The 17,333-nt window shown below is 38.7% G+C and overlaps 1 protein-coding gene across 12 annotated transcripts in view; it reads left to right on the plus strand.

Moving 5' to 3' along the window:
* The first annotated feature begins 14,179 nt into the window (after positions 1 to 14,179).
* Positions 14,180 to 17,333, plus strand: part of C9orf72 (C9orf72-SMCR8 complex subunit) — a 44,102-nt gene continuing 40,948 nt past the window's right edge. The window contains exons 1-2 of one of the 12 annotated variants that reach the window (XM_007498104.2): positions 14,723 to 14,850; positions 15,229 to 15,385. The gene's annotated coding sequence lies outside the window, so the exon portion shown is untranslated. The other 11 variants (XM_007498100.3, XM_056806637.1, XM_016423839.2 and 8 more) reach the window with 11 other exon arrangements.

Raw genomic sequence — 17,333 nt, forward strand, 5'->3', positions numbered from 1 at the left:
TTAACGATTTTACTTTTGAAAACCATTCATATATATTTTTAAACATCTATTAGTGAATGTTTTTTGGTTATATAGATATAGACATGTATTATATGTAATATGCATATTTATTTGTTATCTATATATCTTAGATACAATTTCTACATGAAGATTTTTTTTGCCATTTCTATTTATTTTATTATTCTAGACAGATTTTGTTTGTGCAGACACTTTTAAATTTCATATGGTCAAAATTACATATTTTATTTATTGTCATTTTATCTGTTCCTGGTAATGAAATTTAGACTGCAGAGGGAAGAGTTTTAAGTTCTCTTTATCCCTCCCAAAGTGAAGAAGATAATAGAACATGGCCTAGAACAAAGAGTCAAGTTTCAAAAATGAAACTAAAAACCCTGGTTTTAAAATATTTCCCTTTTTTTAATTGCTATGTCAGCCATTTCAGTTGTGAAGGACTCTTCATGATCCCATTTAGGGTTTTCCTGGCAAAGACACTAAAGTGGTTTGCCATATCCTTCTCCAACACTTTTTATAGATGAGGAAAGTGATGCAAATGGGGTTAAGTGACTTACACAGCATCACATAGCAAGTGTCTAGGGCACATTTTAATTCAGGTCTTCTTGCTCTAGGTCTAGCACTCTATCCATTGTGCCACCTAACTGCCTATACATGTCCCATGCACAGCTATAAAAGGTATATGTCACACCCCATCTGCCCAGCTTTGGAACTATCTTTTATGGGGTCTTCCCCCACTAGAGTGTGAATTCCATGATAGCAAGGAATGTTTCTTTTTGCTTGTATTTGTATCTCAAACATTTAGCACAGTGCCTGACATAGTATGTATTTAATAGCTAATTAATATGGCTCTCCTAGTTTTTTTAGACTATATGATCTTTAATGAATCTAATGAATCTAATTTTGAATTTTTTGAAAAATATGGTATAAGACATTGGTCTAAGCCTAATTTCTGTCAGACTTATTTCTAATTTTCCTGACAGTTTTTTTTTATCAAACAGGCAATTCTTTCCTTATGCTTCATATTTATCAAACATTATTTCCAGTTTTTCCTCGTCTAGTGTGTTCTATTTTTCTACTTATCTATTTTTTAATTAATGTTAAATGTTTTTGACAACTGCCACCTTATAATATAGTCTGAATTTTAGAAGTGATATTCTCCCTTCATTCTTATTGGTTTTCATGATCTCTCTTGATATTGTAGATCTTTTGTTTTTAGGAAAGAATTTTTTCATTATTTTATTGTCTGTGCAATATAGGCCAATAAGGGAGGTTACCCCCCCCCCCCCAATTGGGGAGAGGGAGAGAAGGGGTTGAGAAAAGGAGAGGGGAGAAGAGGTTGATCTTCTGAGTTTGTTCCCTGAGGGACAGAGTATGTCTCCTCAGAGATTTGGTTGGGAGGTGAAGGTTAAGGACTGGAGGAGAGGACTTTAGAGAAATGACCCACTGCCTCCCTTCTCAATCTTAGCTCTTGTTGAGAGGCAGGATAGATTTTCTTGCCTCTGGATCCTCCCAATACCCCAACTACCACTCTCCCTTTGAGATCTGGGTTCACTCCCCAACTCTAGTCTTTTTTTATTTTTTTTAACCCTCACCTTCTGTCTTGGAATCAATACTTTGCATTGGTTCCAAGGCAGAAAAGTTCTAAGGGCTAGGCAATGGGGGTTAAGTGACTTGCCCAGGGTTACACAACTGGGAAGTCTGAGGTCATATTTGAACCTAGGACCTCCTGTCTCTAGGTCTGGCTCTCAATTCACCTAGCTACTCAGCTGTTCCCCCACCCCAACCCTAGTCTTGTGCTAATCCTCCTCCTTGGGGAGAAGTACAATTCTCTCCAAATCTTCAGATCCCTTCTTTGGTGTCAGAAAGTAGGCAGACTTGATCTAGATAGTAACATTTTAATCAAGAATCACTTAGGGAAGGGAAAATGAAAGTTTGAGAAAGAAAAGTAGGTAGCAGGAATCCCTAAAAGCTGGCAAACTGACCCCCCAAAATTTCAAGGGGTCCAGAGCCTGAACCCCTATTCTGGTCAGCTGCTGGTTGTCTCTATTCTTGAGCTAATTTGGTTATTGCTGGAGTTCAGACAGATTGGGGGGATAGAGAGATGAAGAAAATCCTGATTTCCTCAGTAGATGGTTTCTTCTAAAGGCCAATCTACTGTGTTAAGGTGAGCAAAAGATTTCCAGGGATCGCTAGGAAGCAGTTGGTGTCCAAAGAGAAACCTCCAGCCTTTGATATCCTCTGGTCAGGCTTTCAGCTGAAGGAGTCAGAGTTGAAGTGGCAGTTTCTCAATTCTCTCAGCTCTTGTTACCTTTAGAATTCTGGGTCCCTTCCTTTCTGCCCTTCCCCCACATGGGCTGCTTCTTGCTTTACTGGATCAGATTTCTTTCCTTTGCATATTCCTCTCTTTTGCAATTCTTCTCTTACATCTGTAAAGTATTCCTTTGATAATTTAATTAGCATGTTATTAAAACTAAATTAACACTGGTAGTAGTACAGCCCTGCCATGAACATTGAATATTCTTCCTATATTTCAATTGTTTTTTTTATTTCTTTAAGGAGCACTTTGTAATTTAATCTATTCAAGTCTTTTATGTGCTTTGGTAGATCAATGCCCAGATACTTTGTGAATTTTGTAGCTTTTTGAAATAGAACTTCCTTTTCCCTTATCACCTCTAAGATTTTATTATGCATAAATGCTATTGATTTTTGAGAGTTTGCTTTGTAATCTGCGACTTGATATTTTCTCAGTTAGCATCTTTGCTAATTTCCTAAGATTATATAAGTAAATCATAATATTATCAGAAAATGGGAAGCTCTATCTCTATTTGCTTATCTTTAAACTTTTAATTTATTTCTCTTTTCAATGCTATTGTTAATATTTCTAAAACCATAAACAAAAATAGTAGGGAGAATAGACATCATTTATAGGAATTTTAATCCTATATTTATTAGAAAAGTTTATTTTTAGGGGGCAACTGGGTAGCTCAGTGGATTGAGAGCCAGGCCTAGACATGGGAGGTCCTAGGTTCAAATTTGGCCTCAGACACTTCCCAGCTGTGTGACTCTGGGCAAGTCACTTATCCCCCATTGCCTCGCCCTTACCACTCTTCTGCCTTGGAACCAATGCCTAGTATTGATTCCAAGACAGAAGGTAAGGGTTTTATAAAAGAAAAGCTTATTTTTTTTAAACTTATTGTGAATTTTAAAATCTTCATCTTGCTTGGTCTAGCACCCAAAATTGTGCACACCCACACTACACGGGCATGTGCTAGTCAATGACAAATCAGAAATAACTAACTGCCCACCTGGGCTGTCTTAAGCCAAGCTTGAGCCACCATTGGCACTTGTGAGGCACAGGAAGTGACGGAGAGAGCAGCCTCTGGAATTCGCGCACTTCCTGGGGACAGAGCTAGACAGGAGTTCGTGCTAGGAGCTTGAGCAGGGTGGAGGCCCGCAGACAACTTCCCTTCAGATCCTGAGTCAAGGACTGATTCCTTCTCTACCTTTGGGCCTAACTCCCTCTGGCTTGGCCAGAGGTTGAGTAACCCCTTTCCCTTTTCTCCTCGCTCCTTCTCTCCCTCTCCCTTTTCTTACTCCCATTGTGATTAAACCACCATAAATTCCATTCTGACTTGAGTGTTTCATTTTAGGAATTTCATAAGTAAATTCCTTGGCGGCCATTGTTCAATATTATAACAACCTTCAAAGGTGATTTTCACCAAAACACTTATACTTTCATTCTACTAACAACTCTAATACAAAACTCTAAAACAAAACTCTAATGCAAGACGTAGGCAAATGGGATTAAGTGACTTGCTTGCCTCAGATCACATAGTTAGGAAGTGTCTGTGGCCAAGTTGGAACCCAGGTCTTTCTTACCCCAAGCCTAACTAACACTCTGTCCCCTGAGTATTGTATCTGATGCTTGCTTTTGGTTTTAAATAGATGCTTTTTATATCTATGCCTACATCACTCTATGCCTCTCCTTTTTAGGGCTTTTAGCATAAATGAATGTCTACTTAGTCAGTGGGGTTTTTTCTGTATCAATCGAAATAATTGTATTTTATGATAATGTTTTATAATTAATAATATTAATTATTTTCCTAATTTTGAACCATTCTAACATCCCTTGTACAAATTCAACCCTGTCACAGTTGTCAAGTTGAAATCCAGAGACCCTAAATTAGGCTCTGTCCCATAAGAATTTGCTCCGAGAGAGGTCACGGACTTAGCCATTTCAGACTGAATAATAGCCCTTAAAATAATTGATAATTATAGTTTAGTCCAGTGGGGCTAGCAGACCTAATCAAATGTTAAGTACCCTTTTAGTCTTAGAAGTTTCCTTGTATTAGAGATCCATTCCCAAGAAGACCAACACCTCTGGCTATTCCTTTGGAAAGATTAAAATTAATATTCAATACTTCAAGTATTATTTTAATACTATTTATTAAAATCAACTTAGAGCAAAGGGCAAGTGATGCCAGAGAAAGAAAAGGCTGCTCCCTTCCTCCATGCTGGTCTAAGCCAGAGAGAGAGAGAGAGAGAGAAAGTAAGAGAGAGAAAGAGAGAGCGCATACAGGGGTGGAAACAACTTAACAATGCACATCCAGGAAAGGGAAAAGGGAATTATGGGGATTGTAGTCCCCAGGGTTCAAGATTCCAATCGATACAATCTCCCTGTGATCCTTTGGGAGACCAGTCTTCCCAATGGATCATGAACACATAACTAACACTTAACTTGAAATAGAGGTATACACAAATATTACAGTTTTTAAAGGGAAATTTCAATAATTTGGGGATAAGAGGAAAATAAAAGAGAAAAGGAACAAAACCAATAATAGGTGCATTGACAAAAAGCCAATGGGGCAATCCCCTTTGACATAAGAGTGTACATTTAAAAAAAAAGGCATTTCAAACTTCCCAGAATTCAAATTCGCCATATCTCAAAGTTTAATCTGGATCTTCTGGTGCAGTGTGTGTTCTCTGCAGTCATCTTCAAGATGCCTTCTAGATTCTGGGAGGTACTCTCTTGTTCTAAATTATAGACCAGAAAGTTTGGGACAGGTGGAAAGAATGAAAAAGAAATTAAAAAAACCACAATAGCTAAACTCTGTGCCCAAACTCATCTTAAATGGACAGAGGTTCTTCCACTTGCACTTTTCTATCTGAGGACGAAACCCAGAGGAGATGTACATATTTCCCCATATGAGATATTGTAGACAGCCAGTATGGATAGGAAGGACAGCTAAACCATCTTATCTTTCCATGCTGGGAGGGGAATGCCAGTTATACACCTATCTGACACAGATACAAGATAGATTGGAAGAACTGAGAAGGCTAGGACTACTAGTGCAAAGGGTCCCACTAGATTTCTCATTACATAACATCAGGCCAGGGGACAAAGTATATGTGAAAAATTTTACCAAAGACAAACCCACAGAGCCCAGATGGATTGGTATGATGTAGCTCTCACCACTCCTACATTGATTAAAGTAATAGGAAAAGATGATTGGTTTCACACATCTCACATTAAACATCACTATGCCCATAATAACACACCAAAAGACAACTTAATCGATTCCGCCCAAGAATCCATTCAAACACAGACATCCCAAGAACAACGCTTGATAAATAAACTTGAGCCCATGAATCCAACAAAATCACAGAAGAAGAAATAGAGATACTAAACAGAGACAGTGAAAGAAAAATAGAATAATGCCCAAGTCAGATATAAATTTGGGTTAGTTAGATCAGGGAGGATTAATGTAGCCCATGAAACACAGGAGAAGCCGTTCCTTGCAGAACCTAGGAGTTTATTTGAGTGGATTTAGAATCCCTTAGAATTAGTACACATATATACAAATAAATCTCCATCTCAAGCCTAGACTAAAATAGTATTAACCTCTACAATCAACCACATAGGAGTATAACAATTGCATTATAATCACACATTAAGAATGATATCTACACTCATTTAAAAAATCTTACTTGCACACATGAAGATGGCACAAACATCCTGTATAAAATTTTACTCACATGCATCAACATATTCACTCTTATACGCACACACATGTTAATCTTACACACATGCATAATCCTGTAGTTCCAGATATCTGAGATCAGCTTTCAAGGTGAGACGACAGGCAAGTATGTATCCTATAAAGGAGAAGGTACCCTGGACTGGTGACGAACTTCAAGCAACATCATAGGATGGAAGACACATTGACAACTGGAAAGAACTTTGAAGCAAAGACATTCATTATTGGGAATGAACTTCAGGAAAATAGGTCACATAAGACTAATCTCCAATCACATTAACTTCACATTTAGGAAAGTACATTTACATGCATGTTGGAATAAATATGCATCCACCACGACATATCTAGAACACGAACAAATTTCACACTGACATTAGGGGCTGTGCTGTAAATAAGGACAACCCATAAATTATATATCTGTAAATAAATCTCTAGAGTCAGAGGATGTGTATATATATATATATATGTATATAAATAACATGTAACATATGTAAATGTGTAGAAAACTCAGACATGTACATAGATAGCATAATAACAATCTAATCCACTAATATCGATAGAAAAGAGAGAGTTAAAATACTAACCATTAACAGACAGGGACAGAGTAGTTTAGAGTGGAAAAGGGAATGTTGTAACAAGTGAGGTAACATAGGGACAGAATAAATCAGATTTCAGTAAGATACAAGTTAATATATATACAACCTTCACCTGAATTTGGCCATGCCCATTTTCCAGAGTTTCCTAGCTTTAATGAAAAAAGATGGAGATTTTCCTGGAATAGGAGATGATAAATCCCCAGATCCTAATAAATATGCAAACCCTGATCCTAGGGTTATAGAGTTACTAATCCACACCTTGGGCTGCTGGTCTATTCTCCTAGGCCCAAGGCTACTCTATTAGCCCCCAAGCTACTCTACTAGCCCCCTGGCTAATTCATCAGCCCCAAGGCTATCCAGTTAACCCTGAGGTTATTCTGCCAGCTATTAGGCTATTTCATCCCCTTAACCATCTTCTTCAAATAAAATGGGATGAGACCCTGCTTCAAACTTGGATGTGTTTCTTACACATCTTTTATTCCCCGGCTCTATTTTCTATAGTTCCTCAGTCTTAGAAAAATCAACAGGAAATGAGGGCATAAAAATATTACTATCTCATGGCAGAAATTTTTCTTTCCTTGGTCATGCAGTCGAATTCTACCCATTACCCTTTCCACAATGATTTTCTTTTACCTTTACAAATTAAATTCCTCCCTTGGTTCTTTCTTTCCAACCTTTCTGGATGCTGGTTACCCCCTAGAGCTCCAGTTTCTCCTTTCCTGAGTTTGGATGTTATCCATGGAGGCAGAAAATTGTCTTATAGGTAGCAGTTTTTCTAGGGACCAAATTCCTGCAGATTATACCCAGTCCCCATATCTCTATAGAATACATCTGTCCTTACCATAATGTACTTCAGTGGCATTTCTTTCACTACTGAATCAAGATTTCACTCTTTTCCTCCTGTTTCAATTTGTCTCTTTGTCTCGCCTATTCTCTCTCTTTTCTTTTAAACCTTTATCTCCCATCTTAGAATCAATACTGTGTTTTGGCTCCAAGGCAGAACAGTCTAGACAATTAGATTTGTCCAGGGTCATACAACTGGGAAGTGTCTATGGTCATATTTGAACTCAGGACCTTCTATCTACAAGCCTGGCTTTCCATCCACTGAGCCACCTTTACTCATCCCTTCTCTTGTAGCCCCAATTCATAATTTAAAATGACAGGAGTTATCTTCCCATCACTATTTACCAATGACTTTATTAAAGTACAAAATATATTCTTCTCTATCTTTCTCTCATCTCCCATTTTGTACCCTGTTCTCCCACAAAACACATTGACATCTGTGTCAATATACATCTAGAGAAATAAGGTTAAGGTTTATAAAATCCATGGTATTTCAGGCCTGATCGTTCATAGATTCTGCTATCTCTTTAAGTTCTGCTTTCATTTTTATTTCCTTTTGATTCTTGTAGTAAGCAATTTCTTAATAATCTATTATTTATCTCCAGAGATGTCTCTTCTTCACTTTTCTATTCCTTTTAATAGTCTTGAGGGTTAGAAATAATTTATTTCGTCATATTCTTTTCTTGGTAACTATATTTATTTATTTTACTTGTGTTTCTATAGTTCTAGGTTCTTACCAGTACAATAATTTGCTCATATTCTTTTCTGTTGGTAGAAATGCTTCAAATTCCTCTTTTTTAGGGAACGTCTATTTTCATTGATGCTTAGATTAACAGGACATGTTTGAGTTCCTTTGCTCTTATGAATATATTATTCCAACCCTTTTATGTAGTTTCCAGTGCATGAAGAATATAGTCTTATATTAAAATTTCTGTTCCTTTATCTTTTTCTTGTTAACTTGCAAAGTTTGTCGTTTGTTACTAGAATTGCTCAAAGTAAACACAGTTTATAGTATGGGGTATTTTTTCTGGAGGATATCTGTGCAAAGATGATTTTAGCATTGTGATTTAAAAATCTAAATTAATTTGTCACCAGGGAAAATCCCAAATAATAAAATACCCAAGTCAGCTGGAAAATATGGTGATTTTAATTGATATAGTGAGAAGGAATTAAGGAGAAGAGAGAGGAAGAGGAAAGAGTTAATTTAAACTGCTCCAGCTCAGGCTGAGCCAGGCAGGAGTTAAAAGGCTTTGGCCAAAGTGGCCTTCCTAAGGAATCGGTCTAATCACTCACCAGGAGACCATCTCAAGGAATCTGTCTGAGTGAGCTACTCCAGGCTGAGTTCCAGGATCGAACTGCCTGTATCTCCAAATCTCTGAATCTCTGAATGTCTGAAACTGAACTTTTCATCCTCTTTTATAGACCTTTCACTCTTGTGTCTCCTCCTCTAAATTTTCATGTCTACCAATCACAGCAGACGCTTTTCTCCAGGACTGCCCACTCTTTAGTTCTTATCTTTTCTAGTTAGATTATATCTTTTGAGCTACTTCACACTTCTTTGTTAAGTTCACCTTTTGTTAGTTACTTGACCTTTTTTGTGATTAATTTAACCTTTATAGGTACTTAACATCTTTTGTATTAAGATACTAAAAATAGACTTAGCTTAAAGTTCTAGCTTCACTATAAGGTGAGAACTAAGTACTTTCATTGTTCAATCAGGAGATTACAACTTTATCTTCTCCTAAAGTACTGTCTGAGGAGGGTGGAATAATTTCCAAGTTCACATCTGTGGATTCTTTTGATTGATACTTGTTTTGTGTATTCAGAAGTTTAGGGAAATTTTCTAATTTGATTTGCATTATGGTGTTCAAGTTTCTTTACTTATATGCTGAGAGACCTATGACCCTTAACTGTGTGCATTTTTTCTTGAGATCAATGTGCTCTGCTTGTTTAGATATAATGATTTTTTTTTGTTACTGCTTTTTATCTTTCTTCTTCTAGACTTCAATTAAGTATTATCAATTATTTTGCTTATTTGGAGAGACTTGCCTCTGTGAATTTATGTTTTTTTGATTTCCTACTATGTAGGCAAAAAATTCTGCCATTTGTTGCCTTAATTAATTAGTCAACATATTTATTTTTTAAACCCTTAATTTCTGTCTTGGAAACCATACAAAGGCTCAAAGAGGGAAGAGTAGTGAGGTATAGGCAATAGGGGCTAAGTGACTTACTTGTCCAGGGTCACACAGCTAAGAAGTGTCTGAGTCCACATTTAAACCTAGAACCTCCTGTCTTTTGGGCCTAGTTCTCACTTCCCTGAGCCACCCAGGTGCCCCCTATTTGTTCCTTTCAAATTACTTTCAAGAATCTGATTTTTTTTTTAATCCTTTTAGAAAATCCCACTGTGACTTCACTCACTCTTACAAATCCACATGGTACTTTGTCTCACTGGGAATTAGTTCACTTTCTTTTGTCTTGTAATATTTATTAAGAGACATTTTTAATCATTTAGTATCTTGCTACCATCTTTCTAATTTATCCACTTATGTAGGTTTTTAATTGTTTTTTTTTCCACTTCTTTCTGAGATTTGTTGAATTAAGCCTTTTTCCTTTCTCTTCCCCTAGTAATAATTTTCTAACTCCTACCCTTTTGATAGTGTTCCCTGGGGATGAATTAGCTGTGGACCCTTACTTTGAGGAGTTCTTTTCTTCAAGGTCAAGCCTCAGTTTCTGTCCCATAGGCTTTTGCTGAGAGAGGACTGGATGGAACTGAATACATTTCCTTTCCTTTAAGCATAGGGCAGTCCCACACATGTATGCTAGTGTCCTATCCAGTTGATTATGTTATTTCTTTGGCTGACAGCTTCTGTCTAGGCAGAAGACCCCCCACTCTCTTATATTTCCCCTTCTTCTACAAGGGGATGGACAGAATTGAAATCTCTTTTCTGTCATTGAATGGTGGGCTAAGAGCAGGAACAGACTGATCTGGTAGAGAATGTGACAGCAGCAGGGAAATTCCTCAATGGCTCCTGGAACACAAATATAGGAATTGGGCCATAAGCCCAGACAGAGAATAGTAGGGGTGTCCTGAATAAGCATGTTAGGAATTAATGTTCTCTGCTATTAATTTATAAGGCTGTTACCTTATTAAGTTCCTTAGTATCTTGGCCTGTGAAGACAGCTGCAATTGCTTTACTTCTTGGGTACAATTTCTATTTTGAGGAGTTTCTGGGTGTTAGTAAGGACTGCAAAAATTATCTAATCTACTATCTTCATCATGTGACCCCCAAACCAATAGCCTTTTTTTTTTAAACCTTTACCTTCTGTCTTGGAGTCAATACTGTGTATTGGCTCCAAGGCAGAAGAATGGTAAGGGCTGGGCAATGGGGGTCAAGTGACTTGCCCAGGGTCACACAGCTGGGAAGTGTCTGAGGTCAGATTTGAACCTAGGAACTCCCATCTCTAGCCCTGACTCTCAGTCCACTGAGCCAACCAGCTGCCCCCGCACCCCTGCAGTAGCCTTTTAATTAGCCCCAATATCTCATATCCCTCTCCACTACAGTCATTGCTGCCAAAGCTATTTTCTTAAAGTTTAAGTCTGATTATGCTATATCACATGCCTTCTGCCCAGTTCTACCCTTAATTCAATAACTCCAGTGGTACCCTATGACCTCTAAAATAAAATAATTTAATTTCTTTTGTTTGGCAGTTAAAGCTCTGCACAGTCAGTGCCCTTCCTATCTTTCCAGACTTGTCATATATTTCTTTCCTCTATGGTCAAGACATGATGGCTTGCTTAATCAGAAGAGATCATGCCTCATAAGAAATTAGTCTCCTTTGTTTTCTTATCAGCTGTTTCAACATATCCTTGGAATGGTAATTCTAATGGGAATCTAAGAAAATATATTTTTACTGGAGTGTCCTATTTCCCTGCAAGTTACTAGTCTCTTGTCTTGTCCTACTCTCCTTTGATGTGTCTCCTTTCTCTCAGAAACCTAAGCCCTCTAATCTTTCTGTTGTTTCTGTGATCTCCCTGTATGAATTTTCTATATGACCTATGGTTATGTGTTCTCACACCTAATTTTCCTGTATATGATTTAATTTCCTTACTTTCAGGAATAACCATTTACATAGTTGACTTTGTGCCAAAATATCCCCAAAATAATCAATGTGTAATTTAATTCTGTTTGATTAATAAGCATATACAACTACTTTCAAGTAAGGACTTGTATGAAAGAGAGTTAATTACAGGAGAGTATACTTTTCACAAGATGAAAGGATCCCAAGTTCAAAAGACTTCTGAATTACATGTAAGTGGGGTAAATGTCTTAGGAAGAAAATTTAATAACAAAAGGCTGAAAAAAGTGTTGAAGGCTAGAAAACGAAGACAAATGTACATGGAAAACTGTTTAAAGAGACTAAGGTTTAGAGTTAACATAGAATGTGAAATGAAGAATAGGGAGGATAATTGGCTCATGATTTCACTGCTATAGAGAACTACTGGGTCTCTCCACCAATGCAAGTTAGTACCCTCTCCACAGATTGTTCTAACAGAATTGCCTAGAAACAAGAGTGGGAAGAGCAGAGAAAGGAGGAAAATATTAATGTATAAATTGTATATATCTATATATACATATATATTTCTATACACACACACATACAACCACTAAGAATTACTCTTCTAAATCAAGAAAAACTATCATTGTTTAGGACTCCTAATAACAATATGGAATAATCTGCATCATGATATGAGAGTTGTAACTTAAAAGAACACTATTACACGAAAGAAGAATTTAGAGGGGTTGGGAAAGGCTTCCTGTAGATTATGGAATTTGGGTTTGTGCTGTGTCCTTGGGCAAATCAGTTTGCTTGTTTCCCCTTCTCAAAAGTGGGGATAGGGGATGGCTAGGTGGCTCAGTATATTGAGAGCAAGGCCTAGAGATGAGAAGTCCTGGGTTCAAATTTGACCTCCAACACTTCCTAGCTGTGTGACCCTGGGCGAGTTACTTAACTCCCATTGCCTAGCCCTTACCACTCTTCTGCCTTAGAACCAATATGTATTGGTTCCAAGACAGAAGGTAAGGGTTTAAAAAAAAAAAAGTAGAGGCAATCTTCCTTACAGACCTGTGCTCAAAACCCAGTGACTTGAAAAAATAACTCATTTATGCAGTGCTAAAACTTTCTTTTAAGTTATTTATTTAATTCGTATAGAACAGAGGTTCTCAACCTCTCAATTTGTAGTAATGAGAATACATAATGCATATCAGGTATTTACATTCCGAATCATAACTGTAGCAAAATTACAGTTTTGAAGTAGCCACCAAAATAATTTTTTGGTTTGGGGTCACTGCAACATGAGGAACTGTATTGCCGGGTCATGGCATTAGAAAGGTTGAGAACCACTGATTTAGAATATTTTTCCATGGTTACATGAGTCATAGTCTCCCTCCCCTCTTCCCTCCCCCCTCCTGTAGCCAATGAGCAATTCAACTGGGTTTTACAAGTATCAAAATCAAGACCTATTTCCATATTATTATTATTTGCAGTAGAGTGATCATTTAAAGTCTACATCCCATTATATCCCCATTGAACCATGTGATCAAGGAAATGTTTTTCTTTTGTGTTTCTACTCCTACAGTTCTTTCTTTGGATGTAGATAGTGTTCTTTCTCATAAGTCCCTCAGAGTGCTAAAAGTTTTAAGTCAAACAGATCAATTCATTGACAGGCATTTACTTCACCTACTATGGGGCCAAACACCATGTTAAAGATATAGTGACATAAATAAAGGAAGTGGTACATGCCTACAAGGAAAGTAGCTAGGTGGTACACTGGATAGAGTGCCAGGACTGAAGTCAGCAACACTTCTGAGTTCAAATCTGGCCTCAGACACTGTGTGAGCATGGTAAAGTCACTTAACCCTGTTTTCCTCAGTTCCTTAATTTGTCAAATGAGCTGAAGAAGGAAATGGCAAACCATTCCAGGATCTTTGCCAAGAAAACCCCAAAAGCTGTCCCAGGGCTCACTTCCTTTTAGAGGAAGTGGGATGGGCCTATACACAAGTATTTGGAATACAAACCAGTTTTAGGAAAAGGCACTATCAGCTAGAATGGCAGTAGCAGCTGGAAGGAATCAAGAAAGGCTTCCTAAAGGCCTTTGAGCTGTGCTCTGAAGAAAAAAAAAAGTGCTTTACCTACTTTATTTCATTTGCTCCTCACCACAACCCATATTATTTTTATTTTACAGATGAGGAAAACTGAGGCTCTGGGAAATTAAAGTGACTTGTCCAGTTATACTATTATCTTGTCCTAGACAAAAAAGGCTTTCAACTGTGTGGAGTCGTAATTGTAAGAAGATCAAAAGGAACGAATTCCTGAACCTCCGAGTTGTAAAGAATATGAGATCCAGTTCAACTAATTCAAATGATACTCTCTACAAGAAAACTCTTTCATTGGCTGTTGTTTTTTTTTTAAACCACCTTGCATTCATTAAACAACAGTGGAGTGTATAGCTCTAGCTGGGGTAAATTCTGTCATTCACTTCCCTTAATTTTCATTACCTGGGGTTATTTTCTCTCCTAGGATAAAGGAAAACAAAGGTTTAACCTGGGAAATTCGGGGTGGTGTTAAAGACCTCGAGGAACTCTCGAATACGTCATGGCTTTCTCCTCTTTGCGCAGGCGAGACGACGCGTGACGTAATACGTCAAACTCCCAACTTCCTCCTCCTTAGCCAACTCCGACTTCCGTCATTTTGGATCTTGGAGTCTCCCTCTTCCCTCCGGGTGTCTGGGTGTCCAAAACCCCGCCCCACTAAATTAGGAAGAGGTAGACTACGGGTCCCGCCCATGGGCATGATGGCGTATCTACGTTCCCTTTCCCATTTCTATTCTCTCCATCAGCGGAATCAGCAAAGGATTAGAACGTGAGTGAAGAACACCGCCTTTCTTCCTGACTCGTGCCTGGCCGGAAACCTTCCCGGGCTCGTAAGGTATTCACTGGAGAACTAGTGTTGGTCAGTAAAAATTGTTGACTGACTTTCGAGGTGAATAAAATGGGGGCCGAGAGTGGACGGTGGGCGGATACCTTCCTATGCATGGCCAATCGCTGCTGCATGAAGCTGGACGAGTTGAAGGTTGGTAAGAAAGAAGGAGGGGGCGGGTTCAGGGCGGGGCCCTGCAGGGAAGGGGCGGAGCTGCGGTTGCGGTCGTTAGTTGGAGGCAGCTGCTGCGGTGGCGGCTGCGGGTGAGTGAGGAAAGGCTGGGGGAAGCTCGGGGCGGCCTTCGATTTGATGGAGAGAAGCACGGAGGCTCTGGAGACTTCGCTCCCTGTCGGCTTAGCTCTCTTGTTCGGGTTTTATCTGTAAGAAAGTGGGTGCCCAAATTCTCTGAAGATCTCCCCTGCCCGGTGGGCTTGTGGGGGAGAACCTAGATTGGCGTGGCAGTTTCGGGTCAGTTTCTTTCCTTTTGCTGTCCCCATCCTCTGGGCCAGGGAGGGGTGGGGGGGAATTCTGGATGGCGATCCAGGGCTTGGGGGTACCTTTCCCCCGGTAGGGAAGCGGGACTTGCCAGCTCCGTGCCGCCCCCTTTGGCTGTGTGAATCTGAGAGAGAACGTGGCTGTGGTAGAGACACAGCCAAGGACTGGTTGGTTATCTGTTCCCTCTTTCCCGCGACTTGTGCTCTTTTAGCAATCCCTTTCACCCACGGTACCGTTGTCATTCTCTCACCCCTTTCACCTAGATCATCCACCCGCGGGTCAGGTCACCCTCAGCCAAAAACTTTAGGCCTGTGTGGGATGGGCTGAACAGGTGGTGAACAGGAACCACTGCTGGGGGTGAAAGTTTACATTTTAACTCCCCAACTTTGAGGCGACGCCTCCTGTCAAGGTCTCTTAAAGGTAAGGAGGGTAGAAAGATAAGATTGTGTTGTGTTCTGTAACTTCGGGCAGCACACTTGTCTTAAAGCTTCTGTTTGCTCTTATAGGGGAAGGGGGAACAAAAACCTGCCCCAAATGCTCCAAGTACTGCTTGATCTGTAGTTTACTGCAGAGATTCTTCAGCTGGGCTCCTTGCGGATAGATTTTAGGGGAAGGGGTGGGTGGGAACTTGTATGAAAAAAATATATAAATAATCGCTGATTGTAATTTAACATTTTAAAAACTGGGTAGCTTTTATATAGCACTTTTAGGTTTGCAAAGGGCTTTACACATAATAACACCCAGGAAACTGAGGCAAACCGATTCAATGACTTGTCTAGGGTTCATATAGCATAAGTGTCTGAGTCATGATTTGAATCGAGTTCTAGCCTCCAGGCCTAGCACTCTTATTTACTTCACTGAGGAGATCATAGACTTTTCCAGACTTCAAAGAGTGGTCAGGACATAAAAAAGGATAAGAATCCCTGTGTTTTAACTCATTAAGATGACTGCATCTGGTTAGTTGTGGGCCTCTTGTATATAAAATTTGTAAAGTTAATTTAGGCAAAGGAAATAATCAGTATGTTATAGGAGCATCAAGCCAGACATTACAGTAATTTTGATAGATTGCCCTGATGGTGAATTTACTAAACATATATAGAAACAAACCTTTATGAGCAAAGTGAAACTTAGAATAATTGGAAATTGGAAAATTGAAAAAGGAAATTATTCCTCTTCTAAAAATGATGTCCACAGAAGTGATGAGTATCAGATTAGAATTCTTATCAGTCTTGTATCAAGTTGGGTAGAATCTTGTACAAGACATTTTGCATTTTTCAAAACTTAGACCTTTATTGATTGATTGATTGATTGATTGACTTTTAAACCCTTACTTTCTGTCTTAGAACCAATTGGTTCTAAGGCAGAAAAGTGGTGAGGGCTAGGCAATGGGGCTCAAGTGACTTGCTCAGGGTCACATAGCTAGAAGTATTTGAATACAGCTTTGAACCTAGGACCTCCAGTCTCTAGGCCTGGCTCTCAATCTACTGAGCCATCCAGCTGCCTCCTTAAATAGACCTTTAAAAAAAAACAATGAAAAGAGTCTGGAGGATTCATCAGCTGGGGATGAGTTATATTTAGGATGCCAAAATGTGGTGGAAGCATCAAAGCAATATAAACAAAATGGCTGATGCTTGCAGGTACCTTAAGAATAACTTTACTCACACCTGATGTAGGAGCCAAGAATTTAGAAGCTAGTTGATACATACTTATATCAGTGCTCAAAAAAACGAATGAAAGAAAATCTGTTTCTAAATACCTATTATAACCAAACTAGATATTAAGCCCCAGGCATACAGATACATAATTGAGACAGACTTTGGCCTCAGAGAGTTTACACTTCTATTGTGGAGACTTCCCAAAGGAGGGAGAGTTTGTCTGGAAAGTCCTTGGAGATGGTAAGCAGATCGTAAGTAGTTATTGTGTGATTAATTAGTTAACTATTAACACTATAAGAATTTTTGGAGAGGGATGCCCAGCATGCAGCAGTACAGTTAATAGGATGCAACAGAATAGATGGCTGGGATTCTCACACAAATACATAAAAAGGCCACAGTAACTAAATGGTTAATTAAGACTTAGAAAACCATTTCCTAAGAGATCTCACTGTCAGCAAAGGTCATGAAGCTTGAAATGAAGGAAGTCATGTACACTAGTGAAACTGTACACAACTAGAAAATTTCACTGCTTTAAAGAAATGAAAGTTATCACTGAATTCACTCATTTGAGCAATCCAAGACTGTATGTACTTCCTAGACAAGTAAAAACAACTGAAAAAGAGTCACACATCTTTAGAGACAGACCAAATATAACATGGCATTGAGTTCCATGCTAAAGGACTATATTAGTGACACTAAATGTTCAAGTCTTG

Source organism: Monodelphis domestica, chromosome 7 (assembly GCF_027887165.1).
Source record: "Monodelphis domestica isolate mMonDom1 chromosome 7, mMonDom1.pri, whole genome shotgun sequence".
In the NCBI taxonomy this organism is placed as follows: Eukaryota; Metazoa; Chordata; class Mammalia; order Didelphimorphia; family Didelphidae; genus Monodelphis; species Monodelphis domestica.